This window comes from Mugil cephalus, chromosome 23 (genome assembly GCF_022458985.1).
Source record: "Mugil cephalus isolate CIBA_MC_2020 chromosome 23, CIBA_Mcephalus_1.1, whole genome shotgun sequence".
In the NCBI taxonomy this organism is placed as follows: domain Eukaryota; kingdom Metazoa; phylum Chordata; class Actinopteri; order Mugiliformes; family Mugilidae; genus Mugil; species Mugil cephalus.
The window spans coordinates 187528-204809 of NC_061792.1; the positions used below are offsets into that span (position 1 = coordinate 187528).

The window sequence follows — 17282 nt, forward strand, 5'->3', positions numbered from 1 at the left end:
GATCAAAATGATCATTGCATGTATTTTGATGATGTAAATGTTACCATGCCTCCTGATGAAAATGAAAAGCTTACAGCAACTGGTATTCCCAGGTGGTTTCCCATCCAAATACTAACCAGGCCCGACCGTGCTTAGCTTCCAAGATCGGCCGTGTTCAGGTTGGTATGGCCGTAAGCAATGTCAAACATCACGAAAGCAGCATATATAAGTGGTCAAAATGATCATTTCATGTATTTTGATGATGTAAATGTTACCATGTCTCCTGATGAAAATGAAAAGCTTACAGCACCTGGTATTCCCAGGCGGTCTCCCATCCAAGTACTAACCCAGGCCCGACACTGCTTGGCTTCCGAGATCAAACGAGATCAGGCGTGTTCAGGGTGGTATGGCCGTAAGCAACGTTAACTGTCACAAACGCAGTATATATAAGTGGTCAAAATCATCATTGCATGTATTTTTGTTTTTGAGCTGAAGCTTCTATAATGATACAGTCTGCCAGGAAGTAGAGTCAGAATGTAACAGGTAGATATGAATCAGAGAGAAAAACCCGGTCCAACCAGGGTGTGGGTGTGATTTGTGTATAAACTAAACACTGCCTGAGTTTGGCTTATCGTGAAAGCCTACTGCACCTTAGCCAATCATCATCACCTATGCGGACGTCGCAGCTGTTTCAGCATGTCAATTTCAGGATATCAATTTCAACTTTTGCCTGTCTGAAAATTGTCGGACGGCTCTTGTTGACTTTGACGCAGACTTTCTCGTTGGTTTTTGCAGCATTTGGTAACAAATTCAAAGCTGCCCTCTCTGAGGAAAGATTGCACTTTCAGGCAATTTCCCAGAGTGCTCCCTACTGAGATATTCAGCTCTTTTGCTGTTTTGTTGGTTGCCATTGATGCTTGTTATTCGGGAAATGTTTTGTAAAACTTTGGACGAAAATCAATGAACCATGCTCTATTCAAGTGTGTTCGTTGTCTTGCTTGCAGTCAATTTGTAACTCTGAGAAGCACTAAAGAATGTACAGATCCACAGAGGCTTGTATAAAACAAACTTTCAGTAAGATCAAAGGCAAAGATTCTATGCCATCATGGCCAAAGGAAAAGATTTGATGAAAGGACAGAATTCTATGACATCATGAAGGAAAACATTCTATGGCACATTCTATGTAAATTTTGTGAGGAGTGCGCTAGGAAGAGAGAGTGTGGGAAAGATTTTCCAAATTTCTTCTGTTTTCTGTGATAATTTTCTTTTCTCTCACTCTGGTTGTGTTTTCATTTAGGTTCCTCGATCAAAGTTTTCATTAACACCTTTCAATCTTGAGTGTCACATAGTGAGATCTATAACACTGCCGTCCGATGGTACTATTGATATGATAATATATGTTGTCAGATTTTGGCATGAGCAACCAAAATCACCACTACCACTCTTCTACCAACTGTATCAGTATTATTAATAAATGTAATTATTTTTGTACCTTTAACATATTTACTTTTATATAGTTTCTCTCCTTTGGTTTTGGTTTGTTTTATCATTTTGCATTGTCTGTAAAACCTTCATTTCTCCACGGGGAATAACGTAAAATAGTCCTGCCTTATCTCTAATTCAAGATTCAAGTGATTCAGTACATCTAATGACAACTAACTGGGGTCTTTTTTATTTTCGTAGAACACTCTTTTATACATGTCTCATAAAAAGTCCAGCATTAGAGCATAAACACTCAAATATGTTAAGGTTGACTCTTCGGCTATAGTTGTAGTTGTACAACTATTTAACGCTGTACCAGTTCGCAGCATCACAACGTGCTAAACCGGTTAGCCTGTTCCAAGACAAACAGAAAACTTACAGCAATAAAAATGACAACACAACTACAGCCGGTAAAACTGTTCTTAATTGCTTGCCTAGGTAAACAAAGGTTAAATAAAAATAAAATACTAACATACATACAGACACATTCTGACACATTGAAATTGGCCGTTAGCACGTTAACTTAGCCCCGTAGTTAGCTCCCCACTCCACGTATGCTAACGACCACGTTATCTCCACTCGCCTCGTTTTATTTCGGCGTCAGTTCAAATTGTGGACAACAGCAAATTGATGCAAAATACAAGCAATGTTAGGAAACCACTTGTCAATATTCTAATGACAAATCTCGACAGCACACGTCGGCTACCACCTCAGACGTTGGGGTTTGCTGTATTGCCCGAAAGAAACGCAAAAAAGAAATCATTTACATAATACTTACATCATTGTGTAGTAAAGCCACAAGTAGCGCTGTTAATAGGTTCCAGCTAGACCATTATGTACCTCAGAAGGAAATACGATAAAGAATCAGCCGCACATGATTAAACTACACGTGACACAAACATATTGATTATACAATGTGGATGAGGCTTAAACAAACCTTTACACACAGTTATGGGAGCATGTTGGTCTAGTTCTTGTGTGTTGTTTTCACGCACGTACAGACGCACGTGCGACTACATGCGCGCACATGGAGTAACGTTACATCCGTACGTAGTTCCGTGCATGCTCACGCACATACAAAAGAAACGATGGATGAAACAGGGCGATGACGTCATGGGATGTCTTCCTTTGATGATGTCCTCAATTGTTTTCCTTTGATGATGATGTCATGAAATGTTTTCCTTTGATCATGATGGCATAGAATCTTTGCCTTTGATCTTATTGAAAGTTTGTTTTATACAAACCTAGGTGGGTCCGTAGATTCTGTTTGACTTTCAAACTGAAAGCAAGCGAGACAAGCAAACACGGGCGTCTTACGAGGTGGTATGGTGTCAGTCACAAAAGCGGTACATATAAGTGGTCAAAATCAATATTGCATGTATTATGATGATGGAAATGTTCCTGTGTCCCCTGATGAAAATGAAAGGCTTACAGGACCTGGGCGTGTTCAGGTTGGTATGGCCGTAAGCAATGTCAAACATCACTAAAGCAGTATATATAAGTGGTCAAAATGATCATTGCATGTATTTTGATGATGTAAATGTTACCATGTCTCCTGATGAAAATGGTAACAAATTCAAAGCCGCCCTCTCTTTGGAAAGATTGCACTTTCAGGCAATTTCCCAGAGTGCTCCCTACTGAGATATTCAGCTCTTTTGCTGTTTTGTTGGTTGCCATTGATGCTTGTTATTCGGGAAATGTTTTGTAAAACTTTGGACGAAAATCAATGAACCATGCTCTATTCAAGTGTGTTCCTTGTCTTGCTTGCAGTCAATTTGTAACTTTGAGAAGCACTAAAGAATGTACAGATCCACAGAGGCTTGTATAAAACAAACTTTCAGTAAGATCAAAGGCAAAGATTCTATGCCATCATGGCCAAAGGAAAAGATTTGATGAAAGGACAGAATTCTATGACATCATGAAGGAAAACATTCTATGGCACATTCTATGTAAATTTTGTGAGGAGTGCGCTAGGAAGAGAGAGTGTGGGAAAGATTTTCCAAATTTCTTCTGTTTTCTGTGATAATTTTCTTTTCTCTCACTCTGGTTGTGTTTTCATTGAGGTTCCTCGATCAAAGTTTTCATTAACACCTTTCAATCTTGAGTGTCACATAGTGAGATCTATAACACTGCCGTCCGATGGTACTATTGATATGATAATATATGTCGTCAGATTTTGGCATGAGCAACCAAAATCACCACTACCACTCTTCTACCAACTGTATCAGTATTAGTAATAAATAGTAGTAGATGTAATTATTTTTGTACCTTTAACATATTTACTTTTATTTAGTTTCTCTCCTTTGGTTTTGGTTTGTTTTATCATTTTGCATTGTCTGTAAAACCTTCATTTCTCCACGGGGAATAACGTAAAATAATCCTGCCTTATCTCTAATTCAAGATTCAAGTGATTCAGTACATCTAATGACAACTAACTGGGGTCTATTTATTTTCATAGATCACTCTTTTATACATGTCTCATAAAATGTCCAGCATTAGAGCATAAACACTCAAATATGTTAAGGTTGACTCTTCGGCTATAGTTGTAGTTGTACAACTATTTAACGCTGTACCAGTTGGCAGCATCACAACGTGCTAAACCGGTTAGCCTGTTCCAAGACAAACAGTAAACTTACAGCAATAAAATGACAACACAACTACAGCCGGTAAAACTGTTCTTAATTGCTTGCCTAGGTAAACAAACAGACGCACGTGCGACTACATGCGCGCACATGGAGTAACGTTACATCCATACGTAGTTCCGTGCATGCTCACGCACATACAAAAGAAACGATGGATGAAACAGGGCGATGACGTCATGGGATGTCTTCCTTTGATGATGTCCTCAATTGTTTTCCTTTGATGATGATGTCATGAAATGTTTTCCTTTGATCATGATGGCATAGAATCTTTGACTTTGATCTTATTGAAAGTTTGTTTTATACAAACCTAGGTGGGTCCGTAGATTCTGTGAGACTTTCAAACTGAAACTAAGGCGTGTTCAGGATGGTATGGCCGTAAGCAATGTCAAATGTCACAAAAACAGTATATATAAGTGGTCAAAATCATCATTGCATGTATTTTGATGATGTAAATGTTACCATGTCTCCTGATGAGAATGAAAAGGTTACAGCACCTGGTATTCCCAGGCGGTCTCCCATCCAAGTACTAACCAGGCCCTACACTGCTTAGCTTCCGAGATCAGGCGTGTTCTGGGTGGTATGGCCGTAAGCAATGGTGACTGTCACAAACGCAGTATATATAAGTGGTCAAAATGATCATTGCATGTATTTTGATGATGTAAATGTTACCATGTCTCCTGATGAAAATGAAAGGCTTACAGCACCTAGTATTCCCAGGCGGTCTCCCATCCAAGTCGTAACCAGGCCCTAAGCTTCCAAGATCAGATGAGATCAGGCGTGTTCAGGGTGGTATGGCCGTAAGCAATGGTAACTGTCACAAACGCAGTATATATAAGTGGTCAAAATCATCATTGCATGTATTTTGATGATGTAAATGTTACCATGTCTCCTGATGAAAATGAAAGGCTTACAGCACCTAGTATTCCCAGGCGGTCTCCCATCCAAGTCGTAACCAGGCCCGACCATGCATAGCTTCCGAGATCAGACGAGATCAGGCGTGTTCAGGTTGGTATGGCCGTAAGCAATGTTAAATGTCACTAAAGCAGTATATATAAGTGGTCAAAATGATCATTGCATGTATTTTGATGATGTAAATGTTACCATGTCTCCTGATGAGAATGAAAAGCCTACAGCACCTGGTATTCCCAGGTGGTCTCCCATCCAAGAACTAACCAGGCCCTACACTGCTTAGCTTCCGAGATCAGACGAGAACAGCCGTGTTCAGGGTGGTTTGGGCGTAAGCAATGGTAACCGTCACAAACGCAGTATATATAAGTGGTCAAAATTATCATTGCATGTATTTTGATGATGTAAATGTTACCATGTCTCCTGATGAGTATGAAAAGCTTACAGCACCTGTATTTACCAGGCGGTCTCCCATCCAAGTACTAACCAGGCCCTACACTGCTTAGCTTCCGAGATCAGATGAGATCAGGCGTGTTCAGGGTGGTATGGCCGTAAGCAATGGTGACTGTCACAAACGCAGTATATATAAGTGGTCAAAATCATCATTGCATGTATTTTGATGATGTAAATGTTACCATGTCTCCTGATGAAAATGAAAGGCTTACAACACCTAGTATTCCCAGGCGGTCTCCATCCAAGTACTAACCAGGCTTGACCGTGCTTAGCTTCCGAGATCAGACGAGATCGGGCGTGTTCAGGTTGGTATGGCCGTAAGCAATGTCAAATGTCACTAAAGCAGTATATATAAGTGGTCAAAATGATCATTGCATGTATTTTGATGATGTAAATGTTACCATGTCACCTGATGAGAATGAAAAGGCTACAGAACCTGGTATTCCCAGGCGGTCTCCCATCCAAATACTAACCAGGCCCTACACTGCTTAGCTTCAGAGATCAGGCGGGTTCTGGGTGGTATGGCCATAAGCAACGGTGACTGTCACAAACACAATATATATAAGTGGTCAAAATCATTATTGCATGTATTTTGATGATGTAAATGTTACCATGTCTCCTGATGAAAATGAAAAGCTTACAGCACCTGGTATTCCCAGGCGGTCTCCCATCCAAGTACTAACCAGGCCCTTAGCTTCCGAGATCAGATGAGATCAGGCGTGTTCAGGGTGGTATGGCCGTAAGCAACGTTAACTGTCACAAACGCAGTATATATAAGTGGTCAAAATCATCATTGCATGTATTTTGATGATGTAAATGTTACCATGTCTCCTGATGAGAATGAAAAGTTTACAGCACCTGGTATTCCCAGGCGGTCTCCGATCCAAATACTAACCAGGCCCTACACTGCTTAGCTTCCGAGATCAGACGAGATCAGGCGTGTTCAGGATGTTATGGCAGTAAGTAATGGTGACTGTCACAAACGCAGTATATATAAGTGGTCAAAATCATCATTGCATGTATTTTGATGATGTAAATGTTACCATGTCTCCTGATGAGAATGAAAAGCCTACAGCACCTGGTATTCCCAGGCGGTCTCCCATCCAAGAACTAACCAGGCCCTACACTGCTTAGCTTCCGAGATCAGACGAGAACAGCCGTGTTCAGGGTGGTTTGGGCGTAAGCAATGGTAACTGTCACAAACGCAGTATATATAAGTGGTCAAAATCATCATTGCATGTATTTTGATGATGTAAATGTTACCATGTCTCCTGATGAAAATGGTAACAAATTCAAAGCCGCCCTCTCTGAGGAAAGATTGCACTTTCAGGCAATTTCCCAGAGTGCTCCCTACTGAGATATTCAGCTCTTTTGCTGTTTTGTTGGTTGCCATTGATGCTTGTTATTCGGGAAATGTTTTGTAAAACTTTGGACGAAAATCAATGAACCATGCTCTATTCAAGTGTGTTCCTTGTCTTGCTTGCAGTCAATTTGTAACTGTGAGAAGCACTAAAGAATGTACAGATCCACAGAGGCTTGTATAAAACAAACTTTCAGTAAGATCAAAGGCAAAGATTCTATGCCATCATGGCCAAAGGAAAAGATTTGATGAAAGGACAGAATTCTATGACATCATGAAGGAAAACATTCTATGGCACATTCTATGTAAATTTTGTGAGGAGTGCGCTAGGAAGAGAGAGTGTGGGAAAGATTTTCCAAATTTCTTCTGTTTTCTGTGATCATTTTCTTTTCTCTCACTCTGGTTGTGTTTTCATTTAGGTTCCTCGATCAAAGTTTTCATTAACACCTTTCAATCTTGAGTGTCACATAGTGAGATCTATAACACTGCCGTCCGATGGTACTATTGATATGATAATATATGTCGTCAGATTTTGGCATGAGCAACCAAAATCACCACTACCACTCTTCTACCAACTGTATCCGTATTAGTAATAAATAGTAGTAGATGTAATTATTTTTGTACCTTTAACATATTTACTTTTATATAGTTTCTCCTCTTTGGTTTTGGTTTGTTTTATCATTTTGCATTGTCTGTAAAACCTTCATTTCTCCACGGGGAATAACGTAAAATAGTCCTGCCGGTTAGCCTGTTCCAAGGCAAACAGAACACTTACAGCAATACAAATGACAACACAACTACAGCCGGTAAAACTGTTCTTAATTGCTTGCCTAGGTAAACAAAGGTTAAATAAAAATAAAATACTAACATACATACAGACACATTCTGACACATTGAAATTGGCCGTTAGCACGTTAACTTAGCCCCGTAGTTAGCTCCCCACTCCACCGTATGCTAACGACCACGTTATCTCCACTGGCCTCGTTTTATTTCGGCGTCAGTTCAAATTGTGGACAACAGCAAATTGATGCAAAATACAAGCAATGTTAGGAAACCACTTGTCAATATTTCTAATGACAAATCTCGACAGCACACGTCGGTTACCACCTCAGACGTTGGGGTTTGCTGTATTGCCCGAAAGAAACGCAAAAACAGAACTAATTTACATAATACTTACATCATTGTGTAGTAAAGCCACAAGTAGCGCTGTTAATAGGTTCCAGCTAGACCATTATGTACCTCAGAGGGAAATACGATAAAGAATCAGCCGCACATAATTAAACTACACGTGACACAAACATATTGATTATACAATGTGGATGAGGCTTAAACAAACCTTTACACACAGTTATGGGAGCATGTTGGTCTAATTTTTGTATATTGTTTTCGCGCACCTACAGACGCACATGCGACTACATGCGCTCACATGGAGTAACGTTACATCCGTACGTAGTTCCCGGCATGCTCACGCACATACAAAAGAAACGATGGATGAAACAGGGCGATGACGTCATGGGATGTCTTCCTTTGATGATGTCCTCAATTGTTTTCCTTTGATGATGATGTCATGAAATGTTTTCCTTTGATCATGATGGCATAGAATCTTTGCCTTCATTACATCATCAAAATACATGCAATGATCATTTTGACGACTTATATATACTGCTTTAGTGACATTTGACATTGCTTACGGCCATACCAACCTGAACACGCCCGATCTCGTCTGATCTCAAGTACTTACATCATTGCATGTATTTTGATGATGTAAATGTTACCATGTCTCCTCATGAGAATGAAAACCTTACAGCACCTGGTATTCCCAGGCGGTCTCCCATCCAAGTACTAACCAGGCCCGACACTGCTTAGCTTCCGAGATCAGACGAGATCAGGCGTGTTTTTTTTTTTTTTTTTTTTCTTTTTATTAGTCTTCAATCACAAATTTACACGTCACGTCAACTTTTGCACATAGATCAGAAAAGAAACAAACCTATCATAGTTCTCATGAATGTATCAAAAGAAAAATCAAACAATCAAACTAAATAAAAAATACAAATCCAACTCTCACCAATTCAATAAAACTTCTCCCTTTTCGCCATCAAAAATAAACTTATTCCCACTCATGAAACATTCTCTCACCTCCTCTCCCCCATACTTGCAGTTCAGTTCAATATCTCTTTTCATTATTGTCTTAAACAAATCTTTAATTTGTACATTTCTCCCTTCAAAATGAGCATAATTCCTTCTATATACAACCGCCAATCTGGCATGGCTCAAAGTGTAGTTAATTAACCAAAAATTCACAGTCTTTTTCTTTTCAAGTAAACCAAACAGAAAGAGCTTCCTCCACCCCTCCTTCAGCTCTGATCCCAAGTCGCCAATGTTCCTCAAAAGTTTTTTCAGGAAATCAAAGAAATCAACTAACTCAAAACAATCTAAAAAAAAGTGCAAAAAACTCTCATGGCCACTTTTACATACATCACACATTGCACTTACAGCATTATTTATTTTATGAAACACCACATTCGTATATATTCTGTTATGTTTTATAAGGAAATCGTTATTTTCACACTCTATACTGTTATATTTTATGTTCCCATTCAACCATATCTTCTTAACATCCAAATCATTGAACACGCCAGCCCAAACTTTCTATGCTGCTGGCTCTTTTTATCACATCAGCTATTAACCATTCATATACCTTTTTCAACTTCACATTTTCAAAGGGGCATTTCTTCTCTTTTTCAATCACATACATCTTGGGTGTACGCTTGTCTTGCTTAATCACACAGTCTCTTTTAATAATGTTTGTCCATTCCAGAGGTATACTACTTTTAATCCGCTCATATATTCGGCTGACTTTTTCTTTGCTTTCCATACCATCTAAATCATTCACAGAATCATAAATACAATTCAATCTCAAAAACCCCGGGATGACCTCATAAATAATATCCTTGACTTGTTTAATATTTGCCACCATGAATTGTGGCTCATACAGACTTTTATTATTATATTTAAATTTCTCATTGAGAAACAAGGGTAGGTTAACAAACATTTGCAACCCATCACACTCATATTCTACTTTTGGTAGAAATTTTCTCCACGCTTCAAACACCTCCCTGTAAAACTCTGGGATTTTAACTGTCATTGATTGTTTGAAACCCATAAACAAACCATAGTCACCTATCCCACCCACTTCATCCACATATTTCCTTAAAAACTCCTTCCATCCATAGTTCAATCCACGCTCCATGTATTTTTGGATCGTTCTTACTCTTATTGCCGTTCTTTTCATTTCCAAATCAATGAGCTTCAGCCCACCCTCTCTCTTCTTCCCTATCAAAGTTTTTTGTGCAATTTTCACCCCTTTCCCCTCCCATATAAAGTCACAAATAGTTTTGTTTAACACATTCATAACCCACTCTGGCATGTCTAACACTCTCATCACATATACACAAACTGAGAATAACAAATTATTCACCACCATCACTTTTCCTTTCAGTTTAAGTTTTCTCCCCCTCCATAGTGTACATACTGTTTTTATCTTATTAATCACTCCAGTCCATGTCTCATCTCTAGCCTCTTTGCTTGCCACCCCCAGACACACTCCCAACACCTTCATGTATTTCTCCTCCACCTTTAAGCCCATTTCTATCCTCTCTATATCTCCAATGTACATGATCACTGATTTAGTTTTGTTGATTTTGGCTCCTGATGCCCGTCCATATTTTTCTATTATCTGTAGCACCCTTTTCACACTGTTGTTGTCCCTGACCGTAATAGTTGTGTCGTCTGCATATTGATTGATGACACAGGTCCCTCCATAGGGCAACTGAACACCTTTCACCTCCTGGTCAGTTTTGATCAGCATCGCCAGGGGCTCAACAACTATTGCATACAGTAGTGCTGACAGGGGACATCCCTGTCTCACTGATCTCTCCACATCGAAAAGGTTTGTCAAGACACCGTTTACCTTCACTCGGCTCTTGGCACTGTCATACAGCCTCTTTACCCATCCCACCATCCTCTCCCCGAACCCAACTTTCTCCAGTACTCTAAACAGGAATCTGTGGTCTACTCTATCAAAGGCCTTATTCCAATCTATTCCCAGCACTACTCCCCCTTTCCCATCCTCTTTCATGTGTTCTATTGAATCTCTGATTGTGGCTATTGTGTCTGCTATGTCTCTTCCGGTATGCTGTAACTCTGCGTGTTCTGTACTATGTTCCCTATCACTCCCTTCATCCTATTTGCCAGGACTTTAGTTAGTATCTTATAATCTGTATTTAGCAAACTAATTGGCCTGTAGTTTTCCAAATCTAACCTACTTCCTTTCTTTTTGTATATTATTGCTATTACACCCTCCCCCATCCTATTCTGCACTTGCCCTGTTCTTTCCATCCCCTTGAATACATCTACCAGAATTTGCGCTACCTCATTTTTGTACGCTTTGTACCATTCGATCCCTATCCCATCACTTCCTGGACTCTTTCCACTTTTCAATCCTCCTATGGCCTCTATCACCTCCTTCTCATTTATGTCTCTATCACACCATTCCCTATCCTCTTCACTCAGTTTCCTTTCTACACTTTCCATCACTTCATCTATGCTTCCTTGATCTATGTCCCCTTTCTTATAGAGATCCCCATAAAATTCTTGTACCCTTTCCAGAATCTCCACATAATCTACTATCTTCTCTCCGTTTTTGTCATTAATTTCCTTTATGTATGTTCTATTCTGTTTTCTTTTCTCTAACCCCAAAAAATATCCTGTGCACCTTTCACCTTCTAATGCATATTTTGCTTTACTTCTCAGAATCGCTCCTCTACATTTCTCCGTCTCAAACCTCTCTAACTTCATCTTTGCCTCCAAATAATTGTTTATATTATAACCCTCCTCATTGTCTGCTCTACTTAACTCTGCCCTCAATTTTTGTTTCAGAGCCTTTTCCTCCTTCATCATTTTCCCTTTTCTTTTCTTACTATATCTAATACTAATTTGTTTAATTAAAGTTTTTATCTTCTCCCATCGTTCCCCTATGCTGTCGTCTAGCCTGTCATTTTCTTTATACACTCCTCTTCTCCTATTCTCTCGGTCTAGCAAATCCATAATCTGTATCTTGTACTCCTCTTCTTCAATTAATCCTGCGTTTAATATCCACATCCCTCCTCCTATCTCTTCTTTCTCCACCTTAATTCGAAACATGACCCCATCATGGTCACTGAAGCTATTTCTTTGATGCCTTATTTTGTCGATGTACCCAATAATGCTACTTTGCACCAACACCAAATCTATTCTACTTTGTTTTAGAACCCCATCTCTCATCTGCCTCCTTGTGTATTCTCTCTTCTCTGAGTTCTCTTCTCTCCATGCATCTATAAGCCCCTTTTCTTTCATCAGCTCGGACAGCATGTTTCTCGATCTTTCCCATCTAAATTCAACTCCCTTACCTACATCTAGACGACTACATTTTATATTGAAGTCCCCAACTATAATACACTTCCTGCGATTATATTTTTAAGTTCTCTAATAATGCAACACTTATCTTTTTCTATATTTGGAACGTATATATTTATTAATCTGAATTCTATTTCTCTATATTTAAATTCTATCACCAAAATTCTCCCTGTCTCATCTCTATATACCTCTTTTATGTCTTCGACAACGTCCTTTTTAATCATTATTGCTACCCCCCTTGCGTTTCTAGCCCCATTATTATAATATATAGCTCCCCTCCATTCCTCTCTCATTTCTTTAACTATGTCCTCGTCCCAATTAGTTTCTTGAATACATATAATATCGCTGCGGTATGCAAATAATAGCTCTTTTATTTTTCTCTTATTTCTTAGCCCATTTGCGTTAATAGAGGTTATTGTGGCCATGAGAGCAAAACTGAATATAAATAGAAACCAAAAAGTAAACATTTAAACCAAAACTATACAATCACATACCGGATTTCGGTCCTTTTCGCTCCTCTCTTTCTTTGTCTTTCTCCGCCTTCCGCTTTGCTGAGAATCTTTGAAAGATCTTTGTCAAGTCTGGTTGTCCGTTATCTTCCTCTCTTTCATGTCCATTTAATCGTCCTCGGTCCTTTTCTTCATTCTCCTTTCCTTGTTTGGCAGCAGGGTTCGGTTTCTCTCCACCCTCTCCATTTGCGTTCTTGTTGTCCGCTCCACTGGTGTTCTCCGCTCCACCGACATCCTTTCCACCAGTTTTCGGATCCTCCTCTTCCTCGATCCCCATGTCCTCCTCACCCTTGTCTAGGACCTCTGTTTGACCTTGGCCTCCTTCGCCGTCGTGGTTGTTGCGTCCGTTCTCTTCCTCCACTTCCTCACCCATCTCCTCCTCCGTCCTTCTCCTCTCGGCGCACTCCCGTGCGTAGTGGCCACTCTCTCCGCACCTGAAACACTTGAACTCCGGGCATTCTCTGAAGATGTGTCCCGGCTTGATGCATTTTCTGCACACTTGGATTGTCTATCGTGGATCACACGGAAATACTCCACGCCCCTCATAGTTTCAAATTTAGTGGAGTATGGCAGCGATCTGACTTGCTCGTTGAATCGGACCTTTAAAAAATCTCGTGCCGTCGGCAATGTCTGTGCCCGGCCACACACGGCGTTTAATTGCCGACAGTGGCCGGACCCCCCATTCATTAAGTCTTTCCATGATCGTGCTGTCCTCCAGATACACGGGTAAGTTTAGGAAAGAGACGACCATGTCGCTGTTCATTATGTCACGTCCGATCACTGGCACTCCATTTATTCTTATACCGTCAATCAACTTTGCCTTCCCGGCACCATCCTTCATCGTGATTTCGAATTTCTTGTCCGTCTTCATTCTACAACCTAAAATTTCCCCACACTCCTTCTTTACACCTTTCAGCAGGTCCATTACCGCGATTGATTTCGTATCTTCCACCTCCACCTCCACCGTCAGCTCCCTCTCAAACTTTTTCGTATTTACAGCCATTCCTTGCATCTGAGGGTTCATTGTATCTTCCTCCCCTTGATTCATCATAATAAGTTTAGGCGGAAAAAAAAAACAATCCCCCGAACAGCCCGAGAGCCGTCGGGGAAATTACGGGGACGATAAGCACAAAAGATCAAATAAAACAACTATTCTTCTGATTTCAAACAAAGAACAAAAATATCACAGAGAAGTCAGGCAGTCGCTGTGCAAATTCGAAATTCGCGCCACTCGCAATCACCACTCCCACTATCGGGCGTGTTCAGGGTGGTATGGCCGTAAGCAATGGTGACTGTCACAAACGCAGTATATATAAGTGGTCAAAATCATCATTGCATGTATTTTGATGATGTAAATGTTCCCATTTCTCCTGATGAAAATGAAAGGCTTACATCAACTAGTATTCCCAGACGGTCTCCCATCCAAGTACTAACCAGGCCCGACCGTGCTTAGTTTCCGAGATCAGACGAGATCGGGCGTGTTCAGGTTGGTATGGCCGTAAGCAATGTCAAATGTCACTAAAGCAGTATATATAAGTGTTAAAAATCCTCATTGCATGTATTTTGATGATGTAAATGTTACCATGTCTCCTGATGAGAATGAAAAGCTTACAGCACCTGGTATTCTCAGGCGGTCTCCCATCCAAGTACTAACCAGGCCCTACACTGCTCAGCTTCCGAGATCAGGCGTGTTCAGGGTGGTATGGCCGTAAGCAATGGTGACTGTCACAAACGCAGTATATATAAGTGGTCAAAATCATCATTGCATGAATTTTGATGATGTAAATGTTACCATGTCTCCTGATGAAAATGAAAAGCTTACAGCACCTGGTATTCGCAGGCGGTCTCCCATCCAAGTACCAACCAGGCCCGACGCTGCATAGCTTCCGAGATCAGACAAGATCAGGCGTGTTCAGGGTGGTATGGCCGTAATCAACGTCAAATGTCACAAACGCAGTATATATAAGTGGTCAAATTCATCATTGCATGTATTTTGTTGATGTAAATGTTACCATGTCTACTGATGAAAATGAAAGGCTTACAGCACCTAGTATTCCCAGGCGGTCTCCCATCCAAGTACTAAATAGGCCCGACCGTGCTTAGCTTCCGTGATCAGACGTGTTCAGGTAGGTATGGCCGTAAGCAATGTCAAATGTCACTAAATCAGTATATATAAGTGCTCAAAATGATCATTGCATGTATTTTGATGATGTAAATGTTACCAATGTCTCCTGATGAGAATGAAAAGCTTACAGCACCTGGTATTCCCAGGCGGTCTCCCATCCAAGTACTAACCAGGCCCTACACTGCTTAGCTTCCGAGATCAGATGAGATCAGGCGTGTTCAGGGTGGTATGGCCATAAGCAATGGTTACTGTCACAAACGCAGTATATATAAGTGGTCAAAATGATCATTGCATGTATTTTGATGATGTAAATGTTACCATGTCTCCTGATGAAAATGAAAGGCTTACAGCACCTAGTATTCCCAGGCGGTCTCCCTTCCAAGTACTAACCAGGCCCGACCGTGCTTAGCTTCCGAGATCAGACGAGATCGGGCGTGTTCAGGTTGGTATGGCCGTAAGCAATGTCAAATGTCACTAAAGCAGTATATATAAGTGGTCAAAATGATCATTGCATGTATTTTGATGATGTAAATGTTACCATGTCTCCTGATGAGAATGAAAAGCTTACAGCACCTGGTATTGCCAGGCGGTCTCCCATCCAAGAACTAACCAGGCCCGACCATGCTTAGCTTCCGAGATCAGACGAGATCGGGCTTGTTCAGGTTTTTATGGCCGTAAGCAACGTCAAATGTCACTAAAGCAGTATATATAAGTGATCAAAATCATCCTTGAATGTATTTTGATGATGTTAATGTGACCATGTCTCCTGATGAGAATGAAAAGCTTACAGCACCTGGTATTCCCTGGCGGTCTCCCATCCAAGTACTAATCTGGCCCGACACTGCTTAGCTTCAGAGATCAGACGAGATCGGGCTTGTTCAGGTTGGTATGGCCGTAAGCAACTTCAAATGTCACTAAAGCAGTATATATAAGTGATCAAAATCATCATTGCATGTATTTTGATGATGTAAATGTTACCATGCCTCCTGATGAAAATGAAAAGCTTACAGCAACTGGTATTCCCAGGTGGTTTCCATCCAAGTACTAACCAGGCCGACTGTGCTTAGCTTCCAAGATCGGCCGTGTTCAGGTTGGTATGGCCGTAAGCAATGTCAAGCATCACGAAAGCAGCATATATAAGTGGTCAAAATGATCATTTCATGTATTTTGATGATGTAAATGTTACCATGTCTCCTGATGAAAATGAAAATCTTACAGCACCTGGTATTCCCAGGCAGTCTCCCATCCAAGTACTAACCAGGCCCGACACTGCTTGGCTTCCGAGATCAAACGAGATCAGGCGTGTTCAGGGTGGTATGGCCGTAAGCGACGTTAACTGTCACAAACGCAGTATATATAAGTGGTCAAAATCATCATTGCATGTATTTTTGTTTTTGAGCTGAAGCTTCTACAATGATACAGTCTGCCATTAAGTAGAGTCAGAATGTAACAGGTAGATATGAATCAGAGAGAAAAACAAGGCGACCCGGTCCAACCAGGGTTTGGGTGTTATTTGTGTTTAAACTGAACACTGCCTGAGATTGGCTTATCGTGAAAGGCCTACTGCACCTTAGCCAATCATCATCACCTATGCGGACGTCGCAGCTGTTTCAGCATGTCAATTTCAGGATATCAATTTCAACTTTTGCCTGTCTGAAAATTGCCGGACGGCTCTTGTTGACTTTGACGCCGACTTTCTCGTTGGTTTTTGCAGCATTTGGTAAAAAATTCAAAGCCGCCCTCTCTGAGGAAAGATTGCACTTTCAGGCAATTTCCCAGAGTGCTCCCTACTGAGATATTCAGCTCTTTTGCTGTTTTGTTGGTTGCCATTGATGCTTGTTATTCGGGAAATGTTTTGTAAAACTTTGGACGAAAATCAATGAACCATGCTCTATTCAAGTGTGTTCGTTGTCTTGCTTGCAGTCAATTTGTAACTGTGAGAAGCACTAAAGAATGTACAGATCCACAGAGGCTTGTATAAAACAAACTTTCAGTAAGATCAAAGGCAAAGATTCTATGCCATCATGGCCAAAGGAAAAGATTTGATGAAAGGACAGAATTCTATGACATCATGAAGGAAAACATTCTATGGCACATTCTATGTAAATTTTGTGAGGAGTGCGCTAGGAAGAGAGAGTGTGGGAAAGATTTTCCAAATTTCTTCTGTTTTCTGTGATCATTTTCTTTTCTCTCACTCTGGTTGTGTTTTCATTTAGGTTCCTCGATCAAAGTTTTCATTAACACCTTTCAATCTTGAGTGTCACATAGTGAGATCTATAACACTGCCGATCCGATGGTACTATTGATATGATAATATATGTCGTCAGATTTTTGGCATGAGCAAACCAAAATCACCACTACCACTCTTCTAC

At 40.5% G+C, this 17282-nt stretch overlaps 5 non-coding genes and 14 pseudogenes across 5 annotated transcripts; all 19 read right to left on the reverse strand.

Moving 5' to 3' along the window:
* Nucleotides 1-67: 67 nt before the first annotated feature.
* On the reverse strand, nt 68-176 carry LOC125002957 (annotated as a pseudogene).
* Nucleotides 177-277: 101 nt separating this feature from the next.
* LOC125003145 lies at nt 278-397 on the reverse strand. Its single transcript, XR_007112012.1, has one exon. It is a non-coding gene; the product is annotated as a 5S ribosomal RNA (ribosomal RNA).
* A 4188-nt stretch (nt 398-4585) lies between these two features.
* On the reverse strand, nt 4586-4694 carry LOC125002189 (annotated as a pseudogene).
* A 313-nt stretch (nt 4695-5007) lies between these two features.
* Nucleotides 5008-5126, reverse strand: LOC125002150 (annotated as a pseudogene).
* Nucleotides 5127-5227: 101 nt separating this feature from the next.
* On the reverse strand, nt 5228-5346 carry LOC125002138 (annotated as a pseudogene).
* Nucleotides 5347-5447: 101 nt separating this feature from the next.
* Nucleotides 5448-5566, reverse strand: LOC125003070. Its single transcript, XR_007111938.1, has one exon. It is a non-coding gene; the product is annotated as a 5S ribosomal RNA (ribosomal RNA).
* Nucleotides 5567-5667: 101 nt separating this feature from the next.
* LOC125002120 lies at nt 5668-5785 on the reverse strand (annotated as a pseudogene).
* A 311-nt stretch (nt 5786-6096) lies between these two features.
* Nucleotides 6097-6207, reverse strand: LOC125002353 (annotated as a pseudogene).
* Nucleotides 6208-6308: 101 nt separating this feature from the next.
* On the reverse strand, nt 6309-6427 carry LOC125002402 (annotated as a pseudogene).
* Nucleotides 6428-6528: 101 nt separating this feature from the next.
* On the reverse strand, nt 6529-6647 carry LOC125002160 (annotated as a pseudogene).
* Nucleotides 6648-14170: 7523 nt separating this feature from the next.
* On the reverse strand, nt 14171-14289 carry LOC125001918 (annotated as a pseudogene).
* Nucleotides 14290-14390: 101 nt separating this feature from the next.
* Nucleotides 14391-14499, reverse strand: LOC125002063 (annotated as a pseudogene).
* Nucleotides 14500-14600: 101 nt separating this feature from the next.
* On the reverse strand, nt 14601-14719 carry LOC125001842 (annotated as a pseudogene).
* Nucleotides 14720-14820: 101 nt separating this feature from the next.
* On the reverse strand, nt 14821-14929 carry LOC125002732 (annotated as a pseudogene).
* Nucleotides 14930-15031: 102 nt separating this feature from the next.
* LOC125001806 lies at nt 15032-15150 on the reverse strand. The gene has a single exon (XR_007111723.1). It is a non-coding gene; the product is annotated as a 5S ribosomal RNA (ribosomal RNA).
* A 101-nt stretch (nt 15151-15251) lies between these two features.
* On the reverse strand, nt 15252-15370 carry LOC125003044. The gene has a single exon (XR_007111913.1). It is a non-coding gene; the product is annotated as a 5S ribosomal RNA (ribosomal RNA).
* Nucleotides 15371-15471: 101 nt separating this feature from the next.
* On the reverse strand, nt 15472-15590 carry LOC125002500 (annotated as a pseudogene).
* Nucleotides 15591-15691: 101 nt separating this feature from the next.
* On the reverse strand, nt 15692-15810 carry LOC125001472 (annotated as a pseudogene).
* A 309-nt stretch (nt 15811-16119) lies between these two features.
* LOC125003293 lies at nt 16120-16238 on the reverse strand. The gene has a single exon (XR_007112152.1). It is a non-coding gene; the product is annotated as a 5S ribosomal RNA (ribosomal RNA).
* Between the last annotated feature and the right edge of the window lie 1044 nt (nt 16239-17282).